At 36.8% G+C, this 18,888-nt stretch overlaps 1 long non-coding RNA gene across 1 annotated transcript; it reads left to right on the top strand.

The window, feature by feature from the left end:
• Positions 1 to 7,189: 7,189 nt before the first annotated feature.
• LOC149708823 (uncharacterized) lies at positions 7,190 to 13,421 on the top strand. Its single transcript, XR_016380008.1, has 3 exons — positions 7,190 to 9,148; positions 9,216 to 9,940; positions 13,084 to 13,421. It is a non-coding gene; the product is annotated as an uncharacterized LOC149708823 (long non-coding RNA).
• The last annotated feature ends 5,467 nt before the right edge of the window (positions 13,422 to 18,888 follow it).

Below are 18,888 nucleotides of genomic sequence, written 5' to 3'. Positions count from 1 at the left end.
GTTACCCGCGGCGTCGCTCGCGTGTATAAAGAATGGGTAGATTTTACTGATGACTGATATTTTTGTAGCACCCTATAGGAGCGAGGGCACTCGGCGTTGCCCGTCAGCCCGTCGGGACATTTTTTATTATTTTTCACGTGGACATTATTCTATAAAGAAGGGTTTTGAGTTTTGGCCGCCATTTTAAAATATGGCAACAAATCGAACCCGAAAGACCATTCAACCCGCCTATAGGTCAAAGGAAACCAGTGTACTAAATATTTTCAAAATCGTTTGAAACGCGCGGACTCTGTTGCATAGAGAAGATTTTTTACATTTCTGGTCGCCATTTTTTAAGATGGCGGCGGATTGGAAAAATCTTTCTTAGTACGCGCCTTCTATTTATGAGTAACGTTCCTGCAAATTTTCAGCCTTCTAGGGCAAGCGGTTTGGGCCGGGCGTTGATTATCAGTCAGTCAGTCAGTCAGTCAGGACTTTGATTTATATAGATATAGACTATTTTTTACACCGTAAAAACACCTAAAAGAGAGTGTTATTACCTTGAATTTTTGTGGCTAAATTAAAGTGTAAATTCGGTGTAAAATAACAGCTTTAAAACACCGATAGAATTTTAACATGGAAAATTATAATACTGCGGGTTTCATAAATAAGGTTTTTCATTTTCATTAATGTTTTAATATGAAAGCAATCCAGACAGTACAAAATTATTGAAAAAAAATAAGCATTTTCTTAAAGATGATATTCATGAAAGAAAATACTCTCTTCCTTTAAATAAAATTAACAAAGAAATTGGTAATCAGGGGGTATTTTACCTTTATAAAACACTGCTAGAAGTGTTAGGCGACCTAATTAATACTATTGCACTATGCTATAAAGGACCAATATTTTGGAAAAATTCCTTAAGGCTCATAGAGACAATATTTATACATGTTTGACTTGCACTGAGTTCTTGGATGTTTCTAAACTAAATACTGTAGTTTTCGGGTGCGCCAGCTTGTGGCCAAGTTAGCCTCCTAGTAGATTGGTACCGATCACCCCGATTTTTCGCACCTATCTCATGGACTATATCGCCAACATCTGATTTTTCAAAAAATAGCTCTTAACGATAACATAAGATTAAAAACTTCAGAATAACCATTCTTTTCCATGCGTTCCTTTTTCGAGGCCAATAACTTTAAGACATGAAAATTTATTGTTTACCTATTATCTAAAAGTGAGAAGTCATATTGTTCTTTGTCGTCATTCTATCATAACTACTACTTACGAACTTGATTTTAAAAATTACTTACTTCATACATCAAAAACTTGAATTCCATGTTTCTGTAAAGAATTTGACATTTTAAAAAATATGAGAGATTCCAAAATTAAAATAATTTAAAATGGCTTAATGGACAAAGACTAGAAAAAGTTAAAGATACGAGAACAAAATAGAAAAACCGAAGTGCCAGTTTAAGTTTAAAGACATGATTATAAAACATCAATTATTTGAATGAAATATTTATCTTCGCTTTTTTCTCTATTTATACCTTACTTGGCCAAATCATATATGGTTATTTTACAAAAGGCTTGGTTTAAACCAAGTCCGAAAATACAATCGATATGAGTGACGTTTATCAATTGACTGAAGTTCAGATATTCTATTTTTTATTATTTTTATTCACTTAATCCTTGATCACTATTTAATTCAATCAACTGATTTTACTGTAATGAGAATCAAGTTCGGCCCGGCCCGAATTTTGAAAAATTAACAAAAGCCCGGCCCGGTCCGTTAATTTCCAAAATTTTAAAAACCCGACCCGGCCCTGCCCGATACAATTTTCAAAAGTGGAAAGCCTGGCTCGGCCCGTGCAGGACTCTGCTCCCTCCTACCCAGGTCGCGGGAAAATCAGTTTGCGCGGGAATCTCAAATTCAAACAAGCTCTGACGTAAAACACGTCACTACCTGACATTAAAAGCGCCTCTAGCGATAGGACCAGGCGAAGTATAAACTCCAGAAAAATATTCAGAATGAGCCGCGTGCATAGGCTTTATACATGTATAAATCTCGTAGGCGTTGATACTACTAAGTACAATTTTTAGAGGTGTACTTCCAAAATAATATCATGACTCGTCTTTTAAAACTAGTATATGCTGAGAGGCTCCTTTATCCTTATTCTTCTAGTAATTGTTAGTGATTTATCTTTTAAGTATTGGAAACAAATAATTTAATTAATTCAAAACTTTATATATAAAAAAGCATATATTTGCGACACTAACTTTTAGTTTTTCAAAATATGGTGATATAAAATATTTCTTATAATTTTTGTAAACAGTTTTATAGCTTTTTTTGCTAATTAGTTATTAGATAAAATAAATTCAGGTCCTTTTTACATTAATGAGAAATCATAACGATTGACATTCATAGAAATGAGATATTATCACCATCAATACATTACTTAAAGAACTAAAAATGTCGTGTAGCGGCAACTAACGCATTTTAAACGAGTATCGGTTTAGTATCATGTTAAACCAACCGATCCGATACTATCGGGAAACCCAGAATATCAATGCCGATACCAATATGGAATCGGTACTGGTTCATCCCTAATGAAAATAGATTAAAGGTTACCTAAAGCTATAGCCTGTTTAATACGCTTGATTCGTGTTGATGCCTTATGTAACTTAACAAGAAATCTCAAATGTGGACAAATGGAAGAGAGTATAGCGTATGGTATGGCGAACCGATTATCGACAAAACGTTTCCAAATTTAGTTGCAAATATTATAGGTTTGACGAAAGGACAATTTTCATGAACACTCTATTAGAGCAATATCTTCCATTTAATCGTAATTAACAACATGTATTCAAGGAAAACTGTTTGATAATTCCGACCTCTATTTTCACCACACTATAAGCTCTTCCAATTCATCGCTATTCTACAGAAGTTAAGATTATAAGTGCGAGTCGCTAATAGTATGATAATCTTAAAAATAATTTCACTGGTAGTGATGAAAAGCTTTTTTATTTAAAATAGCCAAAAAGAAAAATTCCAGGATTATTATAATACAGACCAGAAAATGATTAAACGCAAAGTCAAATTAGCGGTTCTAGAGTTGAGACGAATTATGGCTCTGATCTTGAACGAAGCTAAATTTCTCAAATGAATTTTACCGACTAGGGTTGGTACTGGTAATTGGGAACGATTCTAAATGGGAACACTTTTTCTTTAAAATTTTGTAACTAATTTTTGAGCGGCTCAAACTCCTTTTAAAAGGGCTCAATTTGTAGATTGAATATCGAGGATTACGATAAAAATGGTTAGAATATTGTAAGAATACGTGGATGAAAGATACGGACCAATATACGCACCAACTCGGACTAATCAACTTAAGTTGATGCCAATTTTAGGTGTTTCTTAATACAATACCAGCGGGGAATAAGCTTTAGCGAGAGTTACAATACTCCCACGATAACAAACCTTTAACCATTGGATAGATCACGTTTTTCGCTATAAAATTGATATTAAAATCTCTGGTTTCGGTTCGGAATTCGATTCAAAAATAGAGTTGGAAAAAACCAAGTAAAAATTGCAAATGTGAACACGACGTTTCAAGGTTAATTCGAATCCTTTTTCAGCTATTTTACTAAAAGATTAAACGTAAAAGTGGTGTAAACAAGCTACTTTCGGATAATATTAACTTTAAAATACATCATTGACCCAAAAAAATACTCAAATTTCGCGCCTTTAGTAAAGTTATCAATTTAGCCGTAAGAGGGCCGTAGCTACCACTACTGATTGGGCGCGAAAGCGGGATCGCGAGTCAGCTGTTATGCTAGGGGCTGAATAAAATGTGACTTCTCAACAAATTATGGAGCATTTTGACTCAGGTATTGTTTTTAACTATATTATCTTATTATCACTTATCAAATCTGCGTAAACTTTAATCCGGGTGCATGAATTTAGGCCCTACGTAATGGTAGCTTTTTAACTAGGGCCTTTTTAATTCCTCCCATTCGATTAGCATTAGTGTTCCCATTTGGGTCCCGCGTTCACTATTTAGGGTCAGGGTGTTTACATTTACCAGCGACTGTTCACATTTGGGTTCCTCTAAGGGGTTTTGGAAATAGGATATTGTGCAAAATTTAAAAGAGTTAAAAAGCTGAAATCATAGCGAATTGTGTCTAAAGAATCAAATTTCATGTCCTGAAAGTTTCAGGTGTCTAACGTTAGCGCAACCGAAGTTATTCAAAGATTTGTAAAAAGTGTTCCCAATTACCAGTACCAACCCTACCTTTATTTTCGTTGAAAGCCTGTCCAGAATTTTCGGGCTAACTCCAGGCGATCTTTATGGTATCTTAACATCATAAAATGTTAATTAGTAGCACTGGACGATTGTAAATACATGATTTGACGAAAGCGAAATTCGTGAGTAGGCGTCATTTGGAACTGTGAATATGTATTGGAAAACTAATTGCAACTTTAATCAGGGAGGAGTAGAAAAGGAGGCGAATTGTACTCCCTAGTTAAAATAACAACCGTACAGCTTAAGGCCCAAGACTGGAGAAAGGGTTATGAGGGAAAACATCGTAATTGCTTTTTACGTGAAAAGCGACCTTCTAGTTCCCGCAAACGAGTACTACAAACTGCCCCCTCTTGAGAATCATAAGTGTCCGTTGGCTGCAGATGCACAATCAGTACGAGATGTTTTTTTAAAAAAAGTACATTTTGTGTTCGAGGGAGAGCTCAAAATAATAGCACAATATACAAACAGTAACCCAAGTGACAAGAAAGAATCAATTTAATCCCCTTTGACTTCTTTCTTTCTTTATTCTAATTGAGCGCCTTTACTTCTCGCGGTGTAGAAGACTGGTACACTCCATATTTTTTCTCCATTTCTACTCCTTCCTTCTTTAATAAAGGTTAGGTTTCTTTATTTGATTGCTCCCCGAGTTGATATAAGTGGCGTTAAAACTTTTATTCGAATATTGTAAAGAAACATCGTTAGCTTTTCGTACTTTTATAAAGTAAGAAACTTAATCATTCACGAGCGTTAGTTTTCCACTTTTGTGTTTTACAAAACTTTTTCCATTAGTAACCTTTATTTTGCACCGCCTATCTTCATAATTTATTTTTCTCGTGTTTCCAATCCTAATTTATAAAATCGTTTCGACATATTTTTGCACCGAAAAGTTGGAGGTAAAATAGTTTCTTCCTGGTCTTCAGCGCCCTGTTTTCTGTGTGTAAGTAACACTATATGTGAGAATAAGGTTCATTAATTTCGGTAGAATAACGTAAATAGATTACGAAAACATACGATTTAAAATGGATTTTTATCTAATTAATCGTAAATTAAGTTTAAATTTCAGATATCATGGATCAGCAATAGGAAAAATTAAATTAATTAGAAATTAAGCTTAGACTTTAGAGATCGTGGATTCCCTAGCAGAATAACTCGAAAAAGCGCCTCTACCCTCCTTCCAATATCTAGGGGGGGGGGGGGGGTTTGGTGAATATTATAACAGCCCGGATCACCCTTATCATGACCTGGAAACGGGCCTTCATTCGAAGCTCTTGACGCATTGTTGTCATCACGTTGTCACAAAAGCCCGGCCCGGTCCGTTAATTTCCAAAATTTTAAAAGCCCGACCCGGCCCTGCCCGATACAATTTTCAAAAGTGGAAAGCCTGGCTCGGCCCGTGCAGGACTCTGCTCCCTCCTACCCAGGTCGCGGGAAAATCAGTTTGCGCGGGAATCTCAAATTCAAACAAGCTCTGACGTAAAACACGTCACTACCTGACATTAAAAGCGCCTCTAGCGATAGGACCAGGCGAAGTATAAACTCCAGAAAAATATTCAGAATGAGCCGCGTGCATAGGCTTTATACATGTATAAATCTCGTAGGCGTTGATACTACTAAGTACAATTTTTAGAGGTGTACTTCCAAAATAATATCATGACTCGTCTTTTAAAACTAGTATATGCTGAGAGGCTCCTTTATCCTTATTCTTCTAGTAATTGTTAGTGATTTATCTTTTAAGTATTGGAAACAAATAATTAAATTAATTCAAAACTTTATATATAAAAAAGCATATATTTGCGACACTAACTTTTAGTTTTTCAAAATATGGTGGTATAAAATATTTCTTATAATTTTTGTAAACAGTTTTATAGCTTTTTTTGCTAATTAGTTATTAGATAAAATAAATTCAGGTCCTTTTTACATTAATGAGAAATCATAACGATTGACATTCATAGAAATGAGATATTATCACCATCAATACATTACTTAAAGAACTAAAAATGTCGTGTAGCGGCAACTAACGCATTTTAAACGAGTATCGGTTTAGTATCATGTTAAACCAACCGATCCGATACTATCGGGAAACCCAGAATATCAATGCCGATACCAATATGGAATCGGTACTGGTTCATCCCTAATGAAAATAGATTAAAGGTTACCTAAAGCTATAGCCTGTTTAATACGCTTGATTCGTGTTGATGCCTTATGTAACTTAACAAGAAATCTCAAATGTGGACAAATGGAAGAGAGTATAGCGTATGGTATGGCGAACCGATTATCGACAAAACGTTTCCAAATTTAGTTGCAAATATTATAGGTTTGACGAAAGGACAATTTTCATGAACACTCTATTAGAGCAATATCTTCCATTTAATCGTAATTAACAACATGTATTCAAGGAAAACTGTTTGATAATTCCGACCTCTATTTTCACCACACTATAAGCTCTTCCAATTCATCGCTATTCTACAGAAGTTAAGATTATAAGTGCGAGTCGCTAATAGTATGATAATCTTAAAAATAATTTCACTGGTAGTGATGAAAAGCTTTTTTATTTAAAATAGCCAAAAAGAAAAATTCCAGGATTATTATAATACAGACCAGAAAATGATTAAACGCAAAGTCAAATTAGCGGTTCCAGAGTTGAGACGAATTATGGCTCTGATCTTGAACGAAGCTAAATTTCTCAAATGAATTTTACCGACTACCTTTATTTTCGTTAAAAGCCTGTCCAGAATTTTCGGGCTAACTCCAGGCGATCTTTATGGTATCTTAACATCATAAAATGTTAATTAGTAGCACTAGACGATTGTAAATACATGATTTGACGAAAGAGAAATTCGTGAGTAGGCGTCATTTGGAACTGTGAATATGTATTGGAAAACTAATTCCAACTTTAATCAGGGAGGAGTAGAAAAGGAGGCGAATTGTACTCCCTAGTTAAAATAGCAACCGTACAGCTTAAGGCCCAAGACTGGAGAAAGGGTTATGAGGGAAAACATCGTAATTGCTTTTTACGTGACAAGCGACCTTCTAGTTCCCGCAAACGAGTACTACGAACTGCCCCCTCTTGAGAATCATAAGTGTCCGTTGGCTGCAGATGCACAATCAGTACAAGATGTTTTTTTAAAAAAAGTACATTTTGTGTTCGAGGGATAGCTCAAAAAAATAGCACAATATACAAACAGTAACCCAAGTGACAAGAAAGAATCAATTTAATCCCCTTTGACTTCTTTCTTTCTTTATTCAAATTGAGCGCCTTTACTTCTCGCGGTGTAGAAGACTGGTACACTCCATATTTTTTCTCCATTTCTACTCCTTCCTTCTTTAATAAAGGTTAGGTTTCTTTATTTGATTGCTCCCCGAGTTGATATTGGTGGCGTTAAAACTTTTATTCGAATATTGTAAAGAAACATCGTTAGCTTTTCGTACTTTTATAAAGTAAGAAACTTAATCATTCACGAGCGTTAGTTTTCCACTTTTGTGTTTTACAAAACTTTTTCCATTAGTAACCTTTATTTTGCACCGCCTATCTTCCTAATTTATTTTTCTCGTGTTTCCAATCCTAATTTATAAAAACGTTTCGACATATTTTTGCACCGAAAAGTTGGAGGTAAAATAGTTTGTTCCTGGTCTTCAGCGCCCTGTTTTCTGTGTGTAAGTAACACTATATGTGAGAATAAGGTTCATTAATTTCGGTAGAATAACGTAAATAGATTACGAAAACATACGTGTTAAAATGGATTTTTATCTAATTAATCGTAAATTAAGTTTAAATTTCAGATATCATGGATCAGCAATAGGAAAAATTAAAGTAATTAGAAATTAAGCATAGACTTTAGAGATCGTGGATTCCCTAGCAGAATAACTCGAAAAAGCGCCTCTACCCTCCTTCCAATATCTAGGGGGGGGGGGGTTTGGTGAATATTATAACAGCCCGGATCACCCTTATCATGACCTGGAAACGGGCCTTCATTCGAAGCTCTTGACGCATTGTTGTCATCACGTTAGGTCATGCTATCAGCCCATAGTTTTGGAGGTAGATTCTTTTCAGAATGTAGCATTAATCGAACCGACTCCATAACTGTCTCTCGCCCGTGCCGTGTTGATGAGGAATTATTAGTGTCATTGTTTATGAATATTTATAATTGCCTTCAAGAAAAAAACTGTTATCTATTATTAATCATTTTGTGGAAACCTTTATATTTTGAACATTTTCTTTACTTTGTGAATAGTCCCTCTTTATCCTCGCTGAGCCCCCAAAAAACCCTTTCAATAACTCTAGAATTCAATAGGTTATTTTCCGTAGCTAAAAAATAAGCGCACGTGCAAGAGAGTTCATCGGACCTCACCTCGAGATGGAAATTTACCGCAACCCCACGCGAGAGGAATCTTTTTGGGTAAACAACTGGGAGGCTCCGCTGAGTAAAAAAGAGAGATTACAATTTTAAACCTTTTATTACCACTTCACTTTCAAAACTTGTACGGGAAAGACCTCGCTATACTAGCAGGCAAGGAAAATAAATTTAGTTGTGTTTTTTGTTATAACTCTGGACTTCTTACAATTGAAGTCAATTTGATCAAGAACTAGCTTCGGCGATCGTAATTATGGAAAAACTGGTGATTTCGCGAAATCGCGCGAAACGGTTTATTGCAAAGTCAACTCATCATTTCCCTGGGACTGGTCAAAATCAGCAGCAGTATCGGCCTCCAAGCGTAACATCGAGCGAAGGCAGGAACCAGACAATGCGTCTCCCAAAACTGGAAATGCAAAAATTCTACGGCGAATTCTCCATGTGGCAAGCCTTCTGGGGACCCTTCGAAGCGGCAATCCACAACAACGAGAGTCTGGGACCAACAGATAAGTGGTAAGCTTTCCTACAGTATTGCAACAAGTTATTTGAAGTAGCCAATGACTTCCGTTTTCTTTGACAGGAAGTAGACAAAGTGTATTCGTCTTTGAAAAGAAGATAATAGTTCTGGTACAGTGGCTTTGTTGAGAAGCAAGCCAAAACCGAGTCATGACATTTTCCCGTAGATGCATCCTTAACAGAGCTTGTCTTCGTTTGAAAGAATGACTTCGTAGCCGAGTCTCTTCAACTCTGTTTCAACGTGCCATTTATTTTAGTGCCCCAAGTCTAGAGATGTGCTTTTTTATGGTCTTTTTGCCCAGTTATGACGTTTGCCACTTGTTTACGTCGTTCGACCTTGATGTTCAGTTGGATCAAAACCTCCACTTTCCCTGGCAGCCGAATGAGTTTCTTGTCCTTGACTTTCTCGTAATGACCACATGACGTTGCCGTGCCAACGAATTCCAGTTTTTCATTTCGTTTCATGGTACTCTTGAATGAAAATACATTGCAGGTAAATCCCACAACGTGCCAAACATTGTGAACGACTTCTCGACGCATCTGCCTCCCAAGATGATATTGGAACACCAAGTCTCCTTCACCTTCGGCTAGCGTCTGCGCTTTATTTTCGACCTGATTTTGGAGAATTGGACTTCTGGAATCGAATGGAATTTGAAGCATCATTGTTGATATGTTGCGTAGCTCCGGAGTTGAAATACATGGCTGTATCTCCTGAATTTTGAACAATCAGCCCATTCGCTGCAAAAAGACCTTCGCCACCTTTACTGTCCGAACGATATATCTTAAAGTGTTAGTGCCATAAATTTCGTCATCCACAAACTTAAAATGCGAAATCCATGAAAAATCTAGTTTATTATGATATGTTTACTTTTTTTATTTGGTTTCGTAGCAATTTGTAAAATTGCAATCAAAGTATTGTGTTTGGAAAAGGCCTAGTTAAAATTTTGTTTTGATGACGTAGTAAGGAGAAATTTTCTCTCTAGATGCCGCTCACGTGACGCCTGTTAGTGTCTCAGCGCCGCGTTAAGCCTATTTTATTCAGATTCCCGCGGCATTAATAGACTCGGGAGTCTCGGGCGCTCGCGCTTGGCTTTTCCGCGAGATGCCGTGAGTGACGTTGCAAGGAGAAAACCTGCTTTTTGCCCCCAAATTTCAAGTTTTAGAAGTGTTTTTCTACATTTGAAACGTCACCACCCCTTACTCACTTGCACACCGGTTACGTATTACGCTTAATCATATTCATTTTAGCACGTGTATAGACCATTTCGGAAAACACACATACGGAGGCACATCGCCAGACGGTGCCAAAATTCACCACAGGCTGGTGGCTAGCCAACTCGCACTGTCTAAAGCGGTACTTCTAGGCTAGAGGACAGTGGCGGGTTTAACGGTAAGCGGACTAAGCGGCCGCTTAGGGCCCAGGGATGCCATGGGGCCCCGAATTGAGCAGAATTAATTTTCTCCCAATAACAATATTTTTTTCAAAAAAAAAAATGGAAGAGACTAATAGTTTTAAAAGGAAATAAATGACGAATATTTTTTTAGTATTATACCAAGAAGGGATTTATATAAGAAGACCTAAGTCGCGAGATTCTACGCTTCTACTCTTACACAGGTGTCAGTGGACAAGTAAGCCCCACCTTTCATGTCCGTCATTGCTCTGCGCTTTCCCATCGTATCCCATGGGGATAAGTCATACGGACGCGAATGACGTATTCCGACCTGAGAAAAAGCAAACCTCGAGCAAAGAAAACAGAAATCGGAGGCAGCTCGAGGTGCCGACGGTTGCTTTTAATTGCCATGAAGAAGTTAGTTAAAGGTTTTGAATATACATAACTTGATGGATTTTGAATATGTGTCTCTACGTGATAATCGTTCGTTCTGTAATTGTTTCTAAATCGAATCAAGTGTACTATACCTATGATTTCGTGAGTTCCAAAAACCAAACCAAGGCTTATCGAAAAGTTAAAAGAAATAGATGGTGGAAAACATAGCATTTTTCTCTGCGGTGATCCGAGCGCTCCGAAAACAAAATCGTCTTTCATAGGGAAACAAGATGGCCCCGGCCAGATTAGAGCCCCATCGTTTGTAAGGCTCCATCTATCGAGAACATTCTATCTTTGGAATAAGTATTAGTTGTCACATCCATTTTAAATCATCAATAAATCCCTATCACATTTAAAAGCATCAATTAAAATCATCAATAAATCCCTATCACATTTAAAAGCATCAATTAAAATCATCAATAAATCCCTATCACATTTAAAAGCATCAAATAAAATCACCAATGAAAAAAATCTTCATTAGTGAATAGCCCCTCAACGCGTTGCTTTTAACAGTGCTAAAATGATTGTTCGGAACCACTAAATAACCCCTATTCCCAATCCCCTTTAAAATCGGCCATGACTTTTTAGTGAGTAGCCCCTCGACGCGCTACATTTAACGTTTCTAAAATAATTACACATAAGTAACCCTTAAACAAATTCCCTTTTAAAATCACTAATAAAAATCCCTGAGTGAAAATTACCGTTAGTGAATAGATCCTCGACGCGTTGTCTTTAACAGTGCTAAGATGATTACCCGTAACCTCTAAGTATACTTTAATCCCAATTCCGTTTTAAATCGACGGGTGTGTAGCGCCTCGATGATTAACCGTATTCCAGACACCCACAATCCTCATCCAATTTAAATCACCAAAGAATCCTTATCCCTTGTAAAACATTAATGAAAATCACCAATAAATCCCTAACCCTTTTAAAAGTATCAATGAAAATCAGCAATGAACGAAGATTTTCATAAGTGCATAGCACCTCGACACCTTTAACAGCGCTAAAATGATTTTCACTCTAAGTGTGTTAATTTATATGTGCAGAGTACATTCCCAATGCACTGTTATAGACAAATCATAATCCTCTCCCTTTGAAAATCATCAATCACCCTTTTCATTCTCCCGTTAAAAAGACGAACGATACTTCTTCTTCTTCTCCTCCCCCTTCCACATCTACATCTTCTTCAGACCAAGTCAAACTAATACCCCATCGTTCATCAAACGATGTGGCTAAAAACGAGCTGCTCCGAGACGGTGGCGCGTCTTACAATGCCCTAGTCGCTCCCTCCCGGTTTGCTCCCGGATTGATCCCAACCGCTCCGACTCTAGAGCGCCTGAAGACGTCACAAAAGCGCTCTGAAAAAACTTTTGTTTTTCATTCGTAGCAACTACATTCGGTCCTCCGAGCTAGAGCGATGACGTAACACGTAAATATGGAGCGATCTTGCAGCGCTGTCAGGCGACCCCAAAGAAAAACCGTATGAGATAAAATAATAAGTTTCGGCTCCTTTTCCACCCCCACCCTATCCATTAAGGGGGGATTGTCGACTATCACGCGCACCGGACGCTTTTTAGGCCTTGTTATATAAATTCCTTCTTACAACTACTATTTAATTTTAATATCTTGAGTTTGGGGGCCCCAAAATGGTTACCGCTTGGGGCCTCCACTTGACTTGAGCCGCGACTGCTAGAGGAAGAAGACCCCAATAGCGGTTTCGCCCCTGTGGTTTAGTTTGTCTGTAGGTAATTTCCGAAATGGTCTATTCACTTCAAATATATCGCCGTGTACACCAATTACACTGAGCCATACGTTCTTTGGCGATAAGAAGTGTCAAGCCTCAATCATCCTCATTCATGTACACGAATATAATTTATAGTGTTAGGTTATTAAGGTTAACCGTTTACTAATGTGAAAAGGTTTGGGTCTATATTGAAATATTGGCTGAGTGTGTTACGACCGCTCATATGACCCACACACTGGAACCACTAGTGAATGGAAAATTTAATATATTTGGAAAATTGAGGAAAAGCTGCAATTAAGATCAACTAAAAATTATAATCAATAGCAGGAAACTATGATTAAGTTACTTATTTTTTCTTTCAGGGACTCGATTCATGGTCTATGGCACAATAGTCCTCTTCCACTATGCCAAGGTGAGACGTGGGGCCCGTTGTTTTAGTTACAAAGTATAGAGAAAAGCTATCCAGACTATCATTTGTGGCAATGTTCAAATATAATTCCACAACATTTGTTGGCAAATGGAACATCATTTGCGGGAAATTTGGGTTATATTTGCTTAAAAAACTGAACATATCTATTGAGTGAATTTTTTATTGCTCCAAAGGCTATTCAAACTATTGAACAATGTTTCGCAATCGAATAACATTAAAGTTTGTAATGTTTAGAAAATAAAACTACCAGGTATATGGACTGACCATGAATGTGGAATTTAAACAATATATTTGTCCAGTAAGGTTTTCAGGTTTTTATTTTTAATATTGGGCATTCAACATCATGATGGATTTTGATTTGCACAATTACTGAAACGTCTTGGGGATAATCTGTAAGATGATGAACTTCATTGATGTCCCCCATTTAAATTGCACTAAACTTTGAGCTTTTAGAGCCCGCATTAAACGGAAAACCTCTGGTAGATTAAGTTATAGTGCTCTCATTTAAATTAGTTAGCTCTGTTCCTCTAAACCTTTACCAAATCGTTGCCATGGAATTAGAATGTTTTGTTTCTCATAAATGTTTTGTTATGGAAAATTTTGTTATAATGTGTTTTTCTTATAAAAAGGTTGTAACGGTAATGCATTTGAGCAATCCTTTGTCTGTTGTTCATTGTCCCATTATCCTATGGTGAAACAAAAGTTAAGTATCTAGGTATAACCGTAAGTAACACAAAAACTATAAATATGACGCTCAGTCAGATTTGTTAATGAAAGTGTGTTTACGAATAAATCCACCCAATATGTTAATTGTGAAAACATTCGTTGAACGATCTAAGGGAAGGCAGAGTTAATTGCTATAAAGAATAAGAGTTTTGAGAGGTACCAGGAACTTTAACATCCAGTTTTCACGCAACACGTAAAACCCCTATCTATAAGAGAGAACATATCTTTCTTGTGAAATCGGCATCACAGAAATGTCATACTTACTGTTACACGTTTCTTATTATATAGCGTAGAAAAACAAATGTAAGTGCGCTTTTTAATGGATTGTATTAGATTCGGAAAGTACTTGATATGCTACTTGCTAGTAATAAATCCACACACAACTTACAGCAGGTCCTTAGATCACAAATGTAATAGAGTTCAGTAAAAGCATATGAAATCAGACAACAACAACTTTTCAACTATAATTATCTAAAAGCAAGTACTCGTTTTCACAACTTTTTGCATAAAAAAGGTTAGTAATATCAAGCCGATCATTCAATTGGAGATCGAAAAATTTATTTACCGGGAGTGATAAAATGTTGGAGTTAACAATCATGTTTTAGTATGCAAATTGTTTTGATGGCGTACTTTAAAGGAATGTTTGTCGCAGAACAATTAAAGGTTTTTTGAGTAACGTAATTGTGAAGAGCCCTTTTTTCGGCGTTAGGAGCGAAAATCTCATAATTGTCTTAACTTTTTATTTGGCAATCACCGATGATATCTCATTTGAAACTTGTTTAATACCCTCTTCAGACGACACATTAAAACCAAGCTTGTTTGAAAAAGGTAGCGAGAGGTGTTGTTAGATATCGTGAGTTCCTTCAGAAAACCTGAACTTCGTTAAACTGAAATCGGTTCACAATCCGTTTTTTTTTTCAAAAGTAACAACAGTATTAAACAAGCGATGTCTTATTAAACCAAGATTTTACGCCTCGTCTGACGAGCGTATTAGGGCACAAATGGGCCCAGAGTTTTAAGGCCTTGTAACTTTGAACAGGGAGTAAGGAACGTTAGAGGGAGTTTTGATCTAATGCTAAAAAAACCGTCATACAGTGGCAAATGGGAAAGAAAGTGGGGGTAGGAATTTTTTATCTCCGTTCCACAATTTTAGCTAACGCGCAGGCGCGAGTGACGTAGTTTACTACCGCCAGCAGAGAGAATTTAAAAATTCTCTCTGCCGCCAGCTTCCGCTTCTATCGACTGTTGCCCCACTCACTCTGTTAAACCAACAATCAACGTCTGTTGGGAGGAAACCGAGGCTTAATAAAAATGCCAAATTGTTTTTGTAACGGTTGTAGGAATGATTCAAGGTATTCGCTTAAAAATGTATGAAAGGAATATCCTTCCACGCGTTTCCAAAGCCAAAAACCCAGATAGAAAAATGTAAAAGATGGATATTAGCTAGTGGAAGACCGATTTCCACTAGCTTCTATTCACTTTCAATAAATTTCAAGCTTTGTTTTTGGTTTGGGAAATGGTTTGAAAACGAAATTTACCATGTCGGGTCTTGTTAAATACTTAGGGTTACTTGAACAATTAAACAACAACACTTCTTATAGTTAACCATGGCAGAAATTCAAACACGACCTTCCCCTTCTAGTTCAAAGCCGGTTTTTAAATTTGACGCATGCGCGCGGACACCGCCATGAGTCCCTGAGTCAGCGCCAGAGAGAGACGATTTTAGCCACGAAGCGAAAGAACGCGCCTATTCACTTTAACACTCCCTCTCAAGTCTCTCCTCCCTGCTTTGAACAGAAAAGTTTAGACCAAAACGGCTCAGGATATTTCGAGACCAAATTTTGAAACGAATTTACTGTTTTAAGTAACGCATACGTCTCTGAATCACCCTGAATATTACCAATTTTTGTATGGCGGAACAACAGGCATACGCTGCATTTCAATTCAAAACGTCAATAATAGCGTCTCTCAAAATTGTTCAATTGTTCTTTTGAAAACGATGTAACGCGCAATAAGGGGATTTCTTAACGAAGAAAATATATAAAATTAATTATATTTAATTTAATATTTAAGATAATCTTGTTTCTAATCATATATAGCCTAAACGGTAATTAAGATGGTGCAAGGTATTTAAGAAAGTATAGCTAATTGGCACTCCTTCCATTAATAATTAATTTGTTTGTACTTAACCGGAATCTTAACACTAGGGTACGAGATGTATTAAAATGTTTGTGTTTCTTTTCGTGTCCACTAAGGAGAGACTTTAACGGTTCACACTCACAGTGAGCCGAAAGTTATATACAAATTAAAAGGAATAGTTTTAGGTTGATTTATAAAACCCGAACCACGTGTAATGACGACTACAAGATCTCTGTTTTTGAAGGACTGGACTTAATCGGGCTAAAGCGTTGAGGTCGGCATTCCTTTTCATCATACTGTGTTAGTGCGGCTAGAAGAATATCAGCTTTGGTTCCGTTAAGCCATGCTCTTAAATCAGGGTCGATGGAGCAAACTTTCCTATTAATCTATGAGCTTAGTAACCTTAGTTACAGCTCAGATTAATAACCCCTGGATATGAAAGGCAAGCAAAACCGGGCGTTTTCAAATAGTATCGCCATGTGGCGCCCTCAGATGGCAAAACGTAGAACTTTGTCACCCCATGCAGACGACGCAGTTTGAATTGCATGGTTGTTCTGGCAAGGCCTAGCAAACGTAAACGGTTTTTTTGAGTCTTCGAAGACCATTATTGCTTTCCTGTCATTTGATTTATCGAATTTATAGTTCAATCTAATTTTTACATAAATAAATAAACCAAAAACCTACCGAATTTAGTGACCAAAACCTCGGGACCAGGTACCGGGATGAGAAGAGAACAAGAGGTTCCAAGGAAACCCTTACAATTTTGTCGCGCTTTCTAATGTATTTTAGCAATGTACAATGAACTCCATATTGATATAATAGCAAAGGATAATTATTACAAAAACTATATTTAGGCACTGTATAATTAATGCCTTACTTATATACAGTAACGTTGCTAATTAATATTGAAATCGTATAAAGAATACCTCCTCAACAAAAGCCGAGATACAACAAACCCCAAAAAATCCTTATTTCTCAGCCTGTTCTCATGCGGCTCTGTCGACACAGACCAGATGTCCAGTTTAAAAAAATCCTTATTTCTCAGCCTGTTACGGCTACAATGACAGGGAGCCGAACATAAAGAGGTCACACAAAAGACACGTGTCCTTGGAATGACCCATATTAGTTTAAAACACGCGTCCGCACAATTTAAATGAGATCATAGTGTTTAGCAGACGGCATAATGAATTTTAAACATTTTAGGACGGTCTGAGACAAGGACTAGGCAATATCCCCGTCGGCGTTACAGCGTCACTTTCGGCGAAAATGAGCCAAACAACGATGAAACCGAATTAAAAAATTAAACACCGTTAGCGGAATGCAGTGAGCAACAAAAAATGTCGAATCCGCACGTTTAATTACCGAAATTCAAAGAATAACAGCGAAAACATGAGAGTGGAGGTATTTTTAGTAAGGTCTCAAACACAGTTATAGAACAAGTTGGGAAAACCAAAATATTACCTCTCCGTGTCAAGAAGTCAATGCGCTCCATAACAAGAATAAAACTTCAAAGCTATAACCCGATTACGATTAGCCCTTTCTTTGTGATCTAATTTCTACCATGATGCTTTCTTCTATTATAAAATTTAAACCTGATTATTTAAACGTGTATTTAACTTTCGGCTCACTCTGAACCGTTAATGTCCTTCATTACAGACACGAACATCAAAACCCAAAGTTTACTACACCTCAGGTCTCAATTATTTACTCTTTGGTTCACTACGCCTATAGCGGATAATACTTGATTTACCCGACAGAGTCCAGACCTTAGCCTTCTTCACGAAATCATTAAATCAAGGATTATTCTATATACAGATGTGGTATAGCTCAAGTAATATATAAACAGCCATTTCAAATAATAATATTAAAAACTATCCTTGGAATATCTAAATGAAACAGAGCTTTAAAGCTACAAAACTACAAAATGCATCATAATTACGAAAAATATTTCCACATATTCACTTTATATTATGGATAAAGGGAATATTATAGTTCTGTAGGATGACTTTACACATCAAAACAAAACGAACGTATTACTCCTACGTAAAATATTAATAGACAGGCAAGGATTCATACCATTAAAGAAGGAGCGCAATATTATCCATATTTTCAATTCATATACAGAGAAAAGAAATTATTATGTTTCTGAGAGGAGCTTCCCATTTTGGTTGTTGTTTTGAAAAATATATCGCAATGCACGGGCCTTGATAAATATAGGAGGCAATGAAGGAAATATATCGCATTCACGGGCCTTGGTAGATATTGGAGGCAATGATTTAATCTCTCTCTCTTTGCACGAGAGGTTTATCTTTAATATTTAAATAAATATAATTATTTTTAATTATTTTAATCTTCAATAATTAACATTAATAATAGTTACATCGTTTAAAATAAAGTTATACCTATTATTATCTCATACTTTGCTAATATTGAAGTTTAAAGTGAAAAGTACCCCTCCTGCCCGCTTCCTTCAGATTTTGGGGTATATATACTATTCGTTTCCATTATAATAGTAAGGAAAAAGCGCAATTGCGAAAACCTTTGGTGGCGATCCCACCTTAGGGAGGCTAGACGTTTCTCGTAACCCTAGCTGATCGCCGCGTATATCCTAAAACCAAACGATGATAATGGAGTAGAAGCCAATGATACAGATTGGTGTCTATGTGGAATAGACGGAAGACCAGTGGATTGTGGTGTTAGAAGCCAATGATACAGATTGGTGTCTATGTGGAATAGACGGAAGACCAGTGGATTGTGGTGTTAGAAGCCAATGATACAGATTGGTGTCTATGTGGAATAGACGGAAGACCAGTGGATGGTGGTGTTAGTAGCCAGTGTAAGTGCAGACTGGTGTCAATGTGGGATTGACAAA

The sequence above is a fragment of the Phalangium opilio genome, unplaced genomic scaffold, assembly GCF_054372755.1.
Source record: "Phalangium opilio isolate 3A_F unplaced genomic scaffold, DU_Popi_V2 ptg000013l_1, whole genome shotgun sequence".
Taxonomy (NCBI): Eukaryota; Metazoa; Arthropoda; class Arachnida; order Opiliones; family Phalangiidae; genus Phalangium; species Phalangium opilio.
Note: the sequence above shows the minus strand (reverse complement) of the source record. Positions and strands in the feature narration are given on the sequence as shown.